The sequence below is a fragment of the Electrophorus electricus genome, chromosome 13 (assembly GCF_041902795.1).
Source record: "Electrophorus electricus isolate QZ-2024a chromosome 13, ASM4190279v1, whole genome shotgun sequence".
Classification (NCBI taxonomy): domain Eukaryota; kingdom Metazoa; phylum Chordata; class Actinopteri; order Gymnotiformes; family Gymnotidae; genus Electrophorus; species Electrophorus electricus.
In genome coordinates, this window is record NC_137509.1 from 20,368,560 (window position 1) to 20,381,434 (window position 12,875).

General features: G+C 36.7%; 1 non-coding gene and 14 pseudogenes across 1 annotated transcript; all 15 read left to right on the forward strand.

Annotated features, from left to right (window-relative positions):
* The first annotated feature begins 179 nt into the window (after positions 1 to 179).
* LOC145643637 (5S ribosomal RNA) lies at positions 180 to 298 on the forward strand (annotated as a pseudogene).
* Positions 299 to 1,403: 1,105 nt separating this feature from the next.
* Positions 1,404 to 1,522, forward strand: LOC145647572 (5S ribosomal RNA; annotated as a pseudogene).
* An 884-nt stretch (positions 1,523 to 2,406) lies between these two features.
* Positions 2,407 to 2,525, forward strand: LOC145648667 (5S ribosomal RNA; annotated as a pseudogene).
* Positions 2,526 to 3,629: 1,104 nt separating this feature from the next.
* On the forward strand, positions 3,630 to 3,748 carry LOC145646513 (5S ribosomal RNA; annotated as a pseudogene).
* Positions 3,749 to 4,414: 666 nt separating this feature from the next.
* On the forward strand, positions 4,415 to 4,533 carry LOC145648342 (5S ribosomal RNA; annotated as a pseudogene).
* Positions 4,534 to 5,639: 1,106 nt separating this feature from the next.
* Positions 5,640 to 5,758, forward strand: LOC145646514 (5S ribosomal RNA; annotated as a pseudogene).
* Positions 5,759 to 6,424: 666 nt separating this feature from the next.
* Positions 6,425 to 6,543, forward strand: LOC145648343 (5S ribosomal RNA; annotated as a pseudogene).
* A 790-nt stretch (positions 6,544 to 7,333) lies between these two features.
* Positions 7,334 to 7,452, forward strand: LOC145648923 (5S ribosomal RNA). Its single transcript, XR_014116515.1, has one exon. It is a non-coding gene; the product is annotated as a 5S ribosomal RNA (ribosomal RNA).
* A 352-nt stretch (positions 7,453 to 7,804) lies between these two features.
* On the forward strand, positions 7,805 to 7,923 carry LOC145650494 (5S ribosomal RNA; annotated as a pseudogene).
* Positions 7,924 to 8,275: 352 nt separating this feature from the next.
* LOC145649866 (5S ribosomal RNA) lies at positions 8,276 to 8,394 on the forward strand (annotated as a pseudogene).
* Positions 8,395 to 9,938: 1,544 nt separating this feature from the next.
* On the forward strand, positions 9,939 to 10,057 carry LOC145646515 (5S ribosomal RNA; annotated as a pseudogene).
* Positions 10,058 to 10,847: 790 nt separating this feature from the next.
* LOC145648205 (5S ribosomal RNA) lies at positions 10,848 to 10,966 on the forward strand (annotated as a pseudogene).
* Positions 10,967 to 11,318: 352 nt separating this feature from the next.
* Positions 11,319 to 11,437, forward strand: LOC145650495 (5S ribosomal RNA; annotated as a pseudogene).
* A 790-nt stretch (positions 11,438 to 12,227) lies between these two features.
* Positions 12,228 to 12,346, forward strand: LOC145648372 (5S ribosomal RNA; annotated as a pseudogene).
* Positions 12,347 to 12,698: 352 nt separating this feature from the next.
* On the forward strand, positions 12,699 to 12,817 carry LOC145650496 (5S ribosomal RNA; annotated as a pseudogene).
* The last annotated feature ends 58 nt before the right edge of the window (positions 12,818 to 12,875 follow it).

Sequence of the window (12,875 nt, forward strand, 5' to 3'; positions counted from 1 at the left end):
GTGCAGTGAATAATTAGTGCCTCCGTATACCAGCTCCGTATTGTAAGCTTTTATTGCATCATTTAATTACATTCAAGATAACATTCTAGAATGTCAAGTGCAGGGATTAATAAAAAAAATTGTCAGATTGGTCTTTGATCATATTTGCTATGATTAGGCAATTTGAGTAAGTGTTTAAGGCTTACGGACACACCAGCTTGAGAACGCCCAATCTCATCTGACCTTGGAAGCTAAGCAAGTTTGCGCCTGAATAGTACTGAGGTGGGACCCTACCTAGGAATACCAGGTGCTGTAAGCTTTTCTTGCATCACTTTAATTTACTTTCAAGCTGACATGCTCAAATGTGAAGTGCAGTGATTAATAAAAAAAACTATCTGTTAGCACCTGGGAATAGCAGATGCTGTAAGTTTTTTTTGCATCACTTTCATTTACTCTCCAACTCACATGCCTGAATGTGAAGTGCAGTGATTCCTCAAAAATCTATCTGTTAGCACCTTGGACTACGAGATGCTGTAAGCTTCTCTTGCATCACTTTAATTTACTTTCAAGATGACATGCTAGGATGTGAAGTGCAGTGATTAATTAAAAAAACTATCTGTTAGCACCTGGGAATAGCAGATGCTGTAAGTTTTTGTTGCATCACTTTACTTTAATCTGCAACTGACAAGCTTGTATGTGAAGTGTACAGATTAAATAGAAATATTTTAGTACCAGGGAATAGCAGGTGCTGTAAGATTGTATTGCATCCCTTTAATTTATGTTCAAGCTATCATGTTCAAATTTGAAGTGCAGTGAATAATTAACTCAAACTATCTGTTAGCACCTGGGAATAGCAGATGCTGTAAGTTTTTTTTGCATCACTTTCATTTACTCTCCAACCTACATGCCTGAATGTGAAGTGCAGTGATTCATCAAAAAACTATATGTTAGCACATTGGACTACGAGATGCTGTAAGCTTCTCTTGCATCACTTTAATTTACTGTCAAGATGACATGCTAGGATGTGAAATGCAGTGATTAATTAAAAAAACTATCTGTTAGCACCTGGGAATAGCAGATGCTGTAAGTTTTTGTTGCATCACTTTACTTTAATCTGCAACTGACAAGCTTGTATGTGAAGTGTACAGATTAAATAGAAATATTTTAGTACCAGGGAATAGCAGGTGCTGTAAGATTGTTTGCATCCCTTTAATTTATGTTCAAGCTATCATGTTCAAATTTGAAGTGCAGTGAATAATTAGTGCCTCAGTATACCAGCTCCGTATTGTAAGCTTTTATTGCATCATTTAATTACATTCAAGATAACATTCTAGAATGTCAAGTGCAGGGATTAATAAAAAAAATTGTCAGATTGGTCTTTGATCATATTTGCTATGATTAGGCAATTTGAGTAAGTGTTTAAGGCTTACGGCCACACCATCTTGAGAACGCCCAATCTCATCTGACCTTGGAAGCTAAGCAAGTTTGGGCCTGAATAGTACTGAGGTGGGACCCTACCTAGGAATACCAGGTGCTGTAAGCTTTTCTTGCATCACTTTAATTTACTTTCAAGCTGACATGCTCAAATGTGAAGTGCAGTGATTAATAAAAAAAACTATCTGTTAGCACCTGGGAATAGCAAATGCTGTAAGTTTTTGTTGCATCACTTTACTTTAATCTGCAACTGACAAGCTTGTATGTGAAGTGTACAGATTAAATAGAAATATTTTAGTACCAGGGAATAGCAGGTGCTGTAAGATTGTATTGCATCCCTTTAATTTATGTTCAAGCTATCATGTTCAAATTTGAAGTGCAGTGAATAATTAACTCAAACTATCTGTTAGCACCTGGGAATAGCAGATGCTGTAAGTTTTTTTTGCATCACTTTCATTTACTCTCCAACCTACATGCCTGAATGTGAAGTGCAGTGATTCATCAAAAAACTATATGTTAGCACATTGGACTACGAGATGCTGTAAGCTTCTCTTGCATCACTTTAATTTCCTGTCAAGATGACATGCTAGGATGTGAAATGCAGTGATTAATTAAAAAAACTATCTGTTAGCACCTGGGAATAGCAGATGCTGTAAGTTTTTGTTGCATCACTTTACTTTAATCTGCAACTGACAAGCTTGTATGTGAAGTGTACAGATTAAATAGAAATATTTTAGTACCAGGGAATAGCAGGTGCTGTAAGATTGTTTGCATCCCTTTAATTTATGTTCAAGCTATCATGTTCAAATTTGAAGTGCAGTGAATAATTAGTGCCTCCGTATACCAGCTCCGTATTGTAAGCTTTTATTGCATCATTTAATTACATTCAAGATAACATTCTAGAATGTCAAGTGCAGGGATTAATAAAAAAAATTGTCAGATTGGTCTTTGATCATATTTGCTATGATTAGGCAATTTGAGTAAGTGTTTAAGGCTTACGGCCACACCAGCTTGAGAACGCCCAATCTCATCTGACTTTGGAAGCTAAGCAAGTTTGGGCCTGAATAGTACTGAGGTGGGACCCTACCTAGGAATACCAGGTGCTGTAAGCTTTTCTTGCATCACTTTAATTTACTTTCAAGCTGACATGCTCAAATGTGAAGTGCAGTGATTAATAAAAAAAACTATCTGTTAGCACCTGGGAATAGCAGATGCTGTAAGTTTTTTTTGCATCACTTTCATTTACTCTCCAACTCACATGCCTGAATGTGAAGTGCAGTGATTCATCAAAAACTATCTGTTAGCACCTTGGACTACGAGATGCTGTAAGCTTCTCTTGCATCACTTTAATTTACTTTCAAGATGACATGCTAGGATGTGAAGTGCAGTGATTAATTAAAAAAACTATCTGTTAGCACCTGGGAATAGCAGATGCTGTAAGTTTTTGTTGCATCACTTTACTTTAATCTGCAACTGACAAGCTTGTATGTGAAGTGTACAGATTAAATAGAAATATTTTAGTACCAGGGAATAGCAGGTGCTGTAAGATTGTATTGCATCCCTTTAATTTATGTTCAAGCTATCATGTTCAAATTTGAAGTGCAGTGAATAATTAACTCAAACTATCTGTTAGCACCTGGGAATAGCAGATGCTGTAAGTTTTTTTTGCATCACTTTCATTTACTCTCCAACCTACATGCCTGAATGTGAAGTGCAGTGATTCATCAAAAAACTATATGTTAGCACATTGGACTACGAGATGCTGTAAGCTTCTCTTGCATCACTTTAATTTACTGTCAAGATGACATGCTAGGATGTGAAATGCAGTGATTAATTAAAAAAACTATCTGTTAGCACCTGGGAATAGCAGATGCTGTAAGTTTTTGTTGCATCACTTTACTTTAATCTGCAACTGACAAGCTTGTATGTGAAGTGTACAGATTAAATAGAAATATTTTAGTACCAGGGAATAGCAGGTGCTGTAAGATTGTTTGCATCCCTTTAATTTATGTTCAAGCTATCATGTTCAAATTTGAAGTGCAGTGAATAATTAGTGCCTCAGTATACCAGCTCCGTATTGTAAGCTTTTATTGCATCATTTAATTACATTCAAGATAACATTCTAGAATGTCAAGTGCAGGGATTAATAAAAAAAATTGTCAGATTGGTCTTTGATCATATTTGCTATGATTAGGCAATTTGAGTAAGTGTTTAAGGCTTACGGCCACACCAGCTTGAGAACGCCCAATCTCATCTGACCTTGGAAGCTAAGCAAGTTTGGGCCTGAATAGTACTGAGGTGGGACCCTACCTAGGAATACCAGGTGCTGTAAGCTTTTCTTGCATCACTTTAATTTACTTTCAAGCTGACATGCTCAAATGTGAAGTGCAGTAATTAATAAAAAAAACTATCTGTTAGCACCTGGGAATAGCAGATGCTGTACGTTTTTTTTGCATCACTTTCATTTACTCTCCAACTCACATGCCTGAATGTGAAGTGCAGTGATTCCTCAAAAATCTATCTGTTAGCACCTTGGACTACGAGATGCTGTAAGCTTCTCTTGCATCACTTTAATTTACTTTCAAGATGACATGCTAGGATGTGAAGTGCAGTGATTAATTAAAAAAACTATCTGTTAGCACCTGGGAATAGCAAATGCTGTAAGTTTTTGTTGCATCACTTTACTTTAATCTGCAACTGACAAGCTTGTATGTGAAGTGTACAGATTAAATAGAAATATTTTAGTACCAGGGAATAGCAGGTGCTGTAAGATTGTTTGCATCCCTTTAATTTATGTTCAAGCTATCATGTTCAAATTTGAAGTGCAGTGAATAATTAGTGCCTCCGTATACCAGCTCCGTATTGTAAGCTTTTATTGCATCATTTAATTACATTCAAGGTAACATTCTAGAATGTCAAGTGCAGGGATTAATAAAAAAAATTGTCAGATTGGTCTTTGATCATATTTGCTATGATTAGGCAATTTGAGTAAGTGTTTAAGGCTTACGGCCACACCAGCTTGAGAACGCCCAATCTCATCTGACCTTGGAAGCTAAGCAAGATTGGGCCTGAATAGTACTGAGGTGGGACCCTACCTAGGAATACCAGGTGCTGTAAGCTTTTCTTGCATCACTTTAATTTACTTTCAAGCTGACATGCTCAAATGTGAAGTGCAGTGATTAATAAAAAAAACTATCTGTTAGCACCTGGGAATAGCAGATGCTGTAAGTTTTTTTTGCATCACTTTCATTTACTCTCCAACTCACATGCCTGAATGTGAAGTGCAGTGATTCCTCAAAAATCTATCTGTTAGCACCTTGGACTACGAGATGCTGTAAGCTTCTCTTGCATCACTTTAATTTACTTTCAAGATGACATGCTAGGATGTGAAGTGCAGTGATTAATTAAAAAAACTATCTGTTAGCACCTGGGAATAGCAAATGCTGTAAGTTTTTGTTGCATCACTTTACTTTAATCTGCAACTGACAAGCTTGTATGTGAAGTGTACAGATTAAATAGAAATATTTTAGTACCAGGGAATAGCAGGTGCTGTAAGATTGTATTGCATCCCTTTAATTTATGTTCAAGCTATCATGTTCAAATTTGAAGTGCAGTGAATAATTAACTCAAACTATCTGTTAGCACCTGGGAATAGCAGATGCTGTAAGTTTTTTTTTGCATCACTTTCATTTACTCTCCAACCTACATGCCTGAATGTGAAGTGCAGTGATTCATCAAAAAACTATATGTTAGCACATTGGACTACGAGATGCTGTAAGCTTCTCTTGCATCACTTTAATTTACTGTCAAGATGACATGCTAGGATGTGAAATGCAGTGATTAATTAAAAAAACTATCTGTTAGCACCTGGGAATAGCAGATGCTGTAAGTTTTTGTTGCATCACTTTACTTTAATCTGCAACTGACAAGCTTGTATGTGAAGTGTACAGATTAAATAGAAATATTTTAGTACCAGGGAATAGCAGGTGCTGTAAGATTGTTTGCATCCCTTTAATTTATGTTCAAGCTATCATGTTCAAATTTGAAGTGCAGTGAATAATTAGTGCCTCAGTATACCAGCTCCGTATTGTAAGCTTTTATTGCATCATTTAATTACATTCAAGATAACATTCTAGAATGTCAAGTGCAGGGATTAATAAAAAAAATTGTCAGATTGGTCTTTGATCATATTTGCTATGATTAGGCAATTTGAGTAATTGTTTAAGGCTTACGGCCACACCAGCTTGAGAACGCCCAATCTCATCTGACCTTGGAAGCTAAGCAAGTTTGGGCCTGAATAGTACTGAGGTGGGACCCTACCTAGGAATACCAGGTGCTGTAAGCTTTTCTTGCATCACTTTAATTTACTTTCAAGCTGACATGCTCAAATGTGAAGTGCAGTGATTAATAAAAAAAACTATCTGTTAGCACCTGGGAATAGCAGATGCTGTAAGTTTTTTTTGCATGACTTTCATTTACTCTCCAACTCACATGCCTGAATGTGAAGTGCAGTGATTCCTCAAAAATCTATCTGTTAGCACCTTGGACTACGAGATGCTGTAAGCTTCTCTTGCATCACTTTAATTTACTTTCAAGATGACATGCTAGGATGTGAAGTGCAGTGATTAATTAAAAAAACTATCTGTTAGCACCTGGGAATAGCAGATGCTGTAAGTTTTTGTTGCATCACTTTACTTTAATCTGCAACTGACAAGCTTGTATGTGAAGTGTACAGATTAAATAGAAATATTTTAGTACCAGGGAATAGCAGGTGCTGTAAGATTGTTTGCATCCCTTTAATTTATGTTCAAGCTATCATGTTCAAATTTGAAGTGCAGTGAATAATTAGTGCCTCCGTATACCAGCTCCATATTGTAAGCTTTTATTGCATCATTTAATTACATTCAAGATAACATTCTAGAATGTCAAGTGCAGGGATTAATAAAAAAAATTGTCAGATTGGTCTTTGATCATATTTGCTATGATTAGGCAATTTGAGTAAGTGTTTAAGGCTTACGGCCACACCAGCTTGAGAACGCCCAATCTCATCTGACCTTGGAAGCTAAGCAAGATTGGGCCTGAATAGTACTGAGGTGGGACCCTACCTAGGAATACCAGGTGCTGTAAGCTTTTCTTGCATCACTTTAATTTACTTTCAAGCTGACATGCTCAAATGTGAAGTGCAGTGATTAATAAAAAAAACTATCTGTTAGCACCTGGGAATAGCAGATGCTGTAAGTTTTTTTTGCATCACTTTCATTTACTCTCCAACTCACATGCCTGAATGTGAAGTGCAGTGATTCCTCAAAAATCTATCTGTTAGCACCTTGGACTACGAGATGCTGTAAGCTTCTCTTGCATCACTTTAATTTACTTTCAAGATGACATGCTAGGATGTGAAGTGCAGTGATTAATTAAAAAAACTATCTGTTAGCACCTGGGAATAGCAGATGCTGTAAGTTTTTGTTGCATCACTTTACTTTAATCTGCAACTGACAAGCTTGTATGTGAAGTGTACAGATTAAATAGAAATATTTTAGTAGCAGGGAATAGCAGGTGCTGTAAGATTGTTTGCATCCCTTTAATTTATTTTCAAGCTATCATGTTCAAATTTGAAGTGCAGTGAATAATTAACTCAAACTATCTGTTAGCACCTGGGAATAGCAGATGATGTAAGTTTTTTTTGCATCACTTTCATTTACTCTCCAACTCACATGCCTGAATGTGAAGTGCAGTGATTCATCAAAAAACTGTCTGTTAGTGCCTCCGTATACAAGATGTTGTAAGCTTTTATTGCATCATTTAATTTACATTCAAGATAACATTCTAGAACGTCAAGTGCAGGGATTAATAAAAAAAATTGTCAGATTGGTCTTTGATCATATTTGCTATGATTAGGCAATTTGAGTAAGTGTTTAAGGCTTACGGCCACACCAGCTTGAGAACGCCCAATCTCATCTGACCTTGGAAGCTAAGCAAGTTTGGGCCTGGATAGTACTGAGGTGGGACCCTACCTAGGAATACCAGGTGCTGTAAGCTTTTCTTGCATCACTTTAATTTACTTTCAAGCTGACATGCTCAAATGTGAAGTGCAGTGATTAATATAAAAAACTATCTGTTAGCACCTGGGAATAGCAGATGCTGTAAGTTTTTTTTGCATCACTTTCATTTACTCTCCAACTCACATGCCTGAATGTGAAGTGCAGTGATTCATCAAAAAACTGTCTGTTAGTGCCTCCGTATACCAGATGTTGTAAGCTTTTATTGCATCATTTAATTTACATTCAAGATAACATTCTAGAATGTCAAGTGCAGGGATTAATAAAAAAAATTGTCAGATTGGTCTTTGATCATATTTGCTATGATTAGGCAATTTGAGTAAGTGTTTGAGGCTTACGGCCACACCAGTTTGAGCATGCCCAATCTCATCTGACCTTGGAAGCTAAGCAAGTTTGGGCCTGGATACTACTGAGGTGGGACCCTACCTAGGAATACCAGGTGCTGTAAGCTTTTCTTGCATCACTTTAATTTACTTTCAAGCTGACATGCTCAAATGTGAAGTGCAGTGATTAATAAAAAAAACTATCTGTTAGCACCTGGGAATAGCAGATGCTGTAAGTTTTTTTTGCATCACTTTCATTTACTCTCCAACTCACATGCCTGAATGTGAAGTGCAGTGATTCATCAAAAAACTGTCTGTTAGTTCCTCCGTATACCAGATGTTGTAAGCTTTTATTGCATCATTTAATTTACATTCAAGATAACATTCTAGAATGTCAATTGCAGGGATTAATAAAAAAAATTGTCAGATTGGTCTTTGATCATATTTGCTATGATTAGGCAATTTGAGTAAGTGTTTAAGGCTTACGGCCACACCAGTTTGAGAATGCCCAATCTCCTCTGACCTTGGAAGCTAAGCAAGTTTGGGCCTGGATAGTACTGAGGTGGGACCCTACCTAGGAATACCAGGTGCTGTAAGCTTTTCTTGCATCACTTTAATTTACTTTCAAGCTGACATGCTCAAATGTGAAGTGCAGTGATTAATAAAAAAAACTATCTGTTAGCACCTGGGAATAGCAGATGCTGTAAGTTTTTTTTGCATCACTTTCATTTACTCTCCAACTCACATGCCTGAATGTGAAGTGCAGTGATTCCTCAAAAATCTATCTGTTAGCACCATGGACTACGAGATGCTGTAAGCTTCTCTTGCATCACTTTAATTTACTTTCAAGATGACATGCTAGGATGTGAAGTGCAGTGATTAATTAAAAAAACTATCTGTTAGCACCTGGGAATAGCAAATGCTGTAAGTTTTTGTTGCATCACTTTACTTTAATCTGCAACTGACAAGCTTGTATGTGAAGTGTACAGATTAAATAGTAATATTTTAGTACCAGGGAATAGCAGGTGCTGTAAGATTGTATTGCATCCCTTTAATTTATGTTCAAGCTATCATGTTCAAATTTGAAGTGCAGTGAATAATTAACTCAAACTATCTGTTAGCACCTGGGAATAGCAGATGCTGTAAGTTTTTTTTGCATCACTTTCATTTACTCTCCAACTCACATGCCTGAATGTGAAGTGCAGTGATTCATCAAAAAACTTTCTGTTAGCACCTTGGACTACGAGATGCTGTAAGCTCCTCTTGCATCACTTTAATTTACTTTCAAGATGACATGCTAGGATGTGAAGTGCAGTGATTAATTAAAAAAACTATCTGTTAGCACCTGGGAATAGCAAATGCTGTAAGTTTTTGTTGCATCACTTTACTTTAATCTGCAACTGACAAGCTTGTATGTGAAGTGTACAGATTAAATAGAAATATTTTATTACCAGGGAATAGCAGGTGCTGTAAGATTGTATTGCATCCCTTTAATTTATGTTCAAGCTATCATGTTCAAATTTGAAGTGCAGTGAATAATTAACTCAAACTATCTGTTAGCACCTGGGAATAGCAGATGCTGTAAGTTTTTTTTGCATCACTTTCATTTACTCTCCAACTCACATGCCTGAATGTGAAGTGCAGTGATTCATCAAAAAACTATATGTTAGCACATTGGACTACGAGATGCTGTAAGCTTCTCTTGCATCACATTAATTTACTGTCAAGATGACATGCTAGGATGTGAAATGCAGTGATTAATTAAAAAAACTATCTGTTAGCACCTGGGAATAGCAGATGCTGTAAGTTTTTGTCGCATCACATTACTTTAATCTGCAACTGACAAGCTTGTATGTGAAGTGTACAGATTAAATAGAAATATTTTAGTACCAGGGAATAGCAGGTGCTGTAAGATTGTTTGCATCCCTTTAATTTATGTTCAAGCTATCATGTTCAAATTTGAAGTGCAGTGAATAATTAGTGCCTCAGCATACCAGCTCCGTATTGTAAGCTTTTATTGCATCATTTAATTACATTCAAGATAACATTCTAGAATGACAAGTGCAGGGATTAATAAAAAAAATTGTCAGATTGGTCTTTGATCATATTTGCTATGATTAGGCAATTTGAGTAAGTGTTTAAGGCTTACGGCCACACCAGCTTGAGAACGCCCAATCTCATCTGACCTTGGAAGCTAAGCAAGTTTGGGCCTGAATAGTACTGAGGTGGGACCCTACCTAGGAATACCAGGTGCTGTAAGCTTTTCTTGCATCACTTTAATTTACTTTCAAGCTGACATGCTCAAATGTGAAGTGCAGTGATTAATAAAAAAAACTATCTGTTAGCACCTGGGAATAGCAGATGCTGTAAGTTTTTTTTGCATCACTTTCATTTACTCTCCAACTCACATGCCTGAATGTGAAGTGCAGTGATTCCTCAAAAATCTATCTGTTAGCACCTTGGACTACGAGATGCTGTAAGCTTCTCTTGCATCACTTTAATTTACTTTCAAGATGACATGCTAGGATGTGAAGTGCAGTGATTAATTAAAAAAACTATCTGTTAGCACCTGGGAATAGCAGATGCTGTAAGTTTTTGTTGCATCACTTTACTTTAATCTGCAACTGACAAGCTTGTATGTGAAGTGTACAGATTAAATAGAAATATTTTAGTACCAGGGAATAGCAGGTGCTGTAAGATTGTTTGCATCCCTTTAATTTATTTTCAAGCTATCATGTTCAAATTTGAAGTGCAGTGAATAATTAACTCAAACTATCTGTTAGCACCTGGGAATAGCAGATTTTGTAAGTTTTTTTTGCATCACTTTCATTTACTCTCCAACTCACATGCCTGAATGTGAAGTGCAGTGATTCATCAAAAAACTGTCTGTTAGTGCCTCCGTATACAAGATGTTGTAAGCTTTTATTGCATCATTTAATTTACATTCAAGATAACATTCTAGAACGTCAAGTGCAGGGATTAATAAAAAAAATTGTCAGATTGGTCTTTGATCATATTTGCTATGATTAGGCAATTTGAGTAAGTGTTGAAGGCTTACGGCCACACCAGCTTGAGAACGCCCAATCTCCTCTGACCTTGGAAGCTAAGCAAGTTTGGGCCTGGATAGTACTGAGGTGGGACCCTACCTAGGAATACCAGGTGCTGTAAGCTTTTCTTGCATCACTTTAATTTACTTTCAAGCTGACATGCTCAAATGTGAAGTGCAGTGATTAATATAAAAAACTATCTGTTAGCACCTGGGAATAGCAGATGCTGTAAGTTTTTTTTGCATCACTTTCATTTACTCTCCAACTCACATGCCTGAATGTGAAGTGCAGTGATTCATCAAAAAACTGTCTATTAGTGCCTCCGTATACCAGATGTTGTAAGCTTTTATTGTATCATTTAATTTACATTCAAGATAACATTCTAGAATGTCAAGTGCAGGGATTAATAAAAAAAATTGTCAGATTGGTCTTTGATCATATTTGCTATGATTAGGCAATTTGAGTAAGTGTTTGAGGCTTACGGCCACACCAGTTTGAGCATGCCCAATCTCATCTGACCTTGGAAGCTAAGCAAGTTTGGGCCTGGATACTACTGAGGTGGGACCCTACCTAGGAATACCAGGTGCTGTAAGCTTTTCTTGCATCACTTTAATTTACTTTCAAGCTGACATGCTCAAATGTGAAGTGCAGTGATTAATAAAAAAAACTATCTGTTAGCACCTGGGAATAGCAGATGCTGTAAGTTTTTTTTGCATCACTTTCATTTACTCTCCAACTCACATGCCTGAATGTGAAGTGCAGTGATTCCTCAAAAATCTATCTGTTAGCACCTTGGACTACGAGATGCTGTAAGCTTCTCTTGCATCACTTTAATTTACTTTCAAGATGACATGCTAGGATGTGAAGTGCAGTGATTAATTAAAAAAACTATCTGTTAGCACCTGGGAATAGCAGATGCTGTAAGTTTTTGTTGCATCACTTTACTTTAATCTGCAACTGACAAGCTTGTATGTGAAGTGTACAGATTAAATAGAAATATTTTAGTACCAGGGAATAGCAGGTGCTGTAAGATTGTTTGCATCCCTTTAATTTATTTTCAAGCTATCATGTTCAAATTTGAAGTGCAGTGAATAATTAACTCAAACTATCTGTTAGCACCTGGGAATAGCAGATTTTGTAAGTTTTTTTTGCATCACTTTCATTTACTCTCCAACTCACATGCCTGAATGTGAAGTGCAGTGATTCATCAAAAAACTGTCTGTTAGTGCCTCCGTATACAAGATGTTGTAAGCTTTTATTGCATCATTTAATTTACATTCAAGATAACATTCTAGAACGTCAAGTGCAGGGATTAATAAAAAAAATTGTCAGATTGGTCTTTGATCATTTTTGCTATGATTAGGCAATTTGAGTAAGTGTTGAAGGCTTACAGCCACACCAGCTTGAGAACGCCCAATCTCCTCTGACCTTGGAAGCTAAGCAAGTTTGGGCCTGGATAGTACTGAGGTGGGACCCTACCTAGGAATACCAGGTGCTGTAAGCTTTTCTTGCATCACTTTAATTTACTTTCAAGCTGACATGCTCAAATGTGAAGTGCAGTGATTAATATAAAAAACTATCTGTTAGCACCTGGGAATAGCAGATGCTGTAAGTTTTTTTTGCATCACTTTCATTTACTCTCCAACTCACATGCCTGAATGTGAAGTGCAGTGATTCATCAAAAAACTGTCTGTTAGTGCCTCCGTATACCAGATGTTGTAAGCTTTTATTGTATCATTTAATTTACATTCAAGATAACATTCTAGAATGTCAAGTGCAGGGATTAATAAAAAAAATTGTCAGATTGGTCTTTGATCATATTTGCTATGATTAGGCAATTTGAGTAAGTGTTTGAGGCTTACGGCCACACCAGTTTGAGCATGCCCAATCTCATCTGACCTTGGAAGCTAAGCAAGTTTGGGCCTGGATACTACTGAGGTGGGACCCTACCTAGGAATACCAGGTGCTGTAAGCTTTTCTTGCATCACTTTAATTTACTTTCAAGCTGACATGCTCAAATGTGAAGTGCAGTG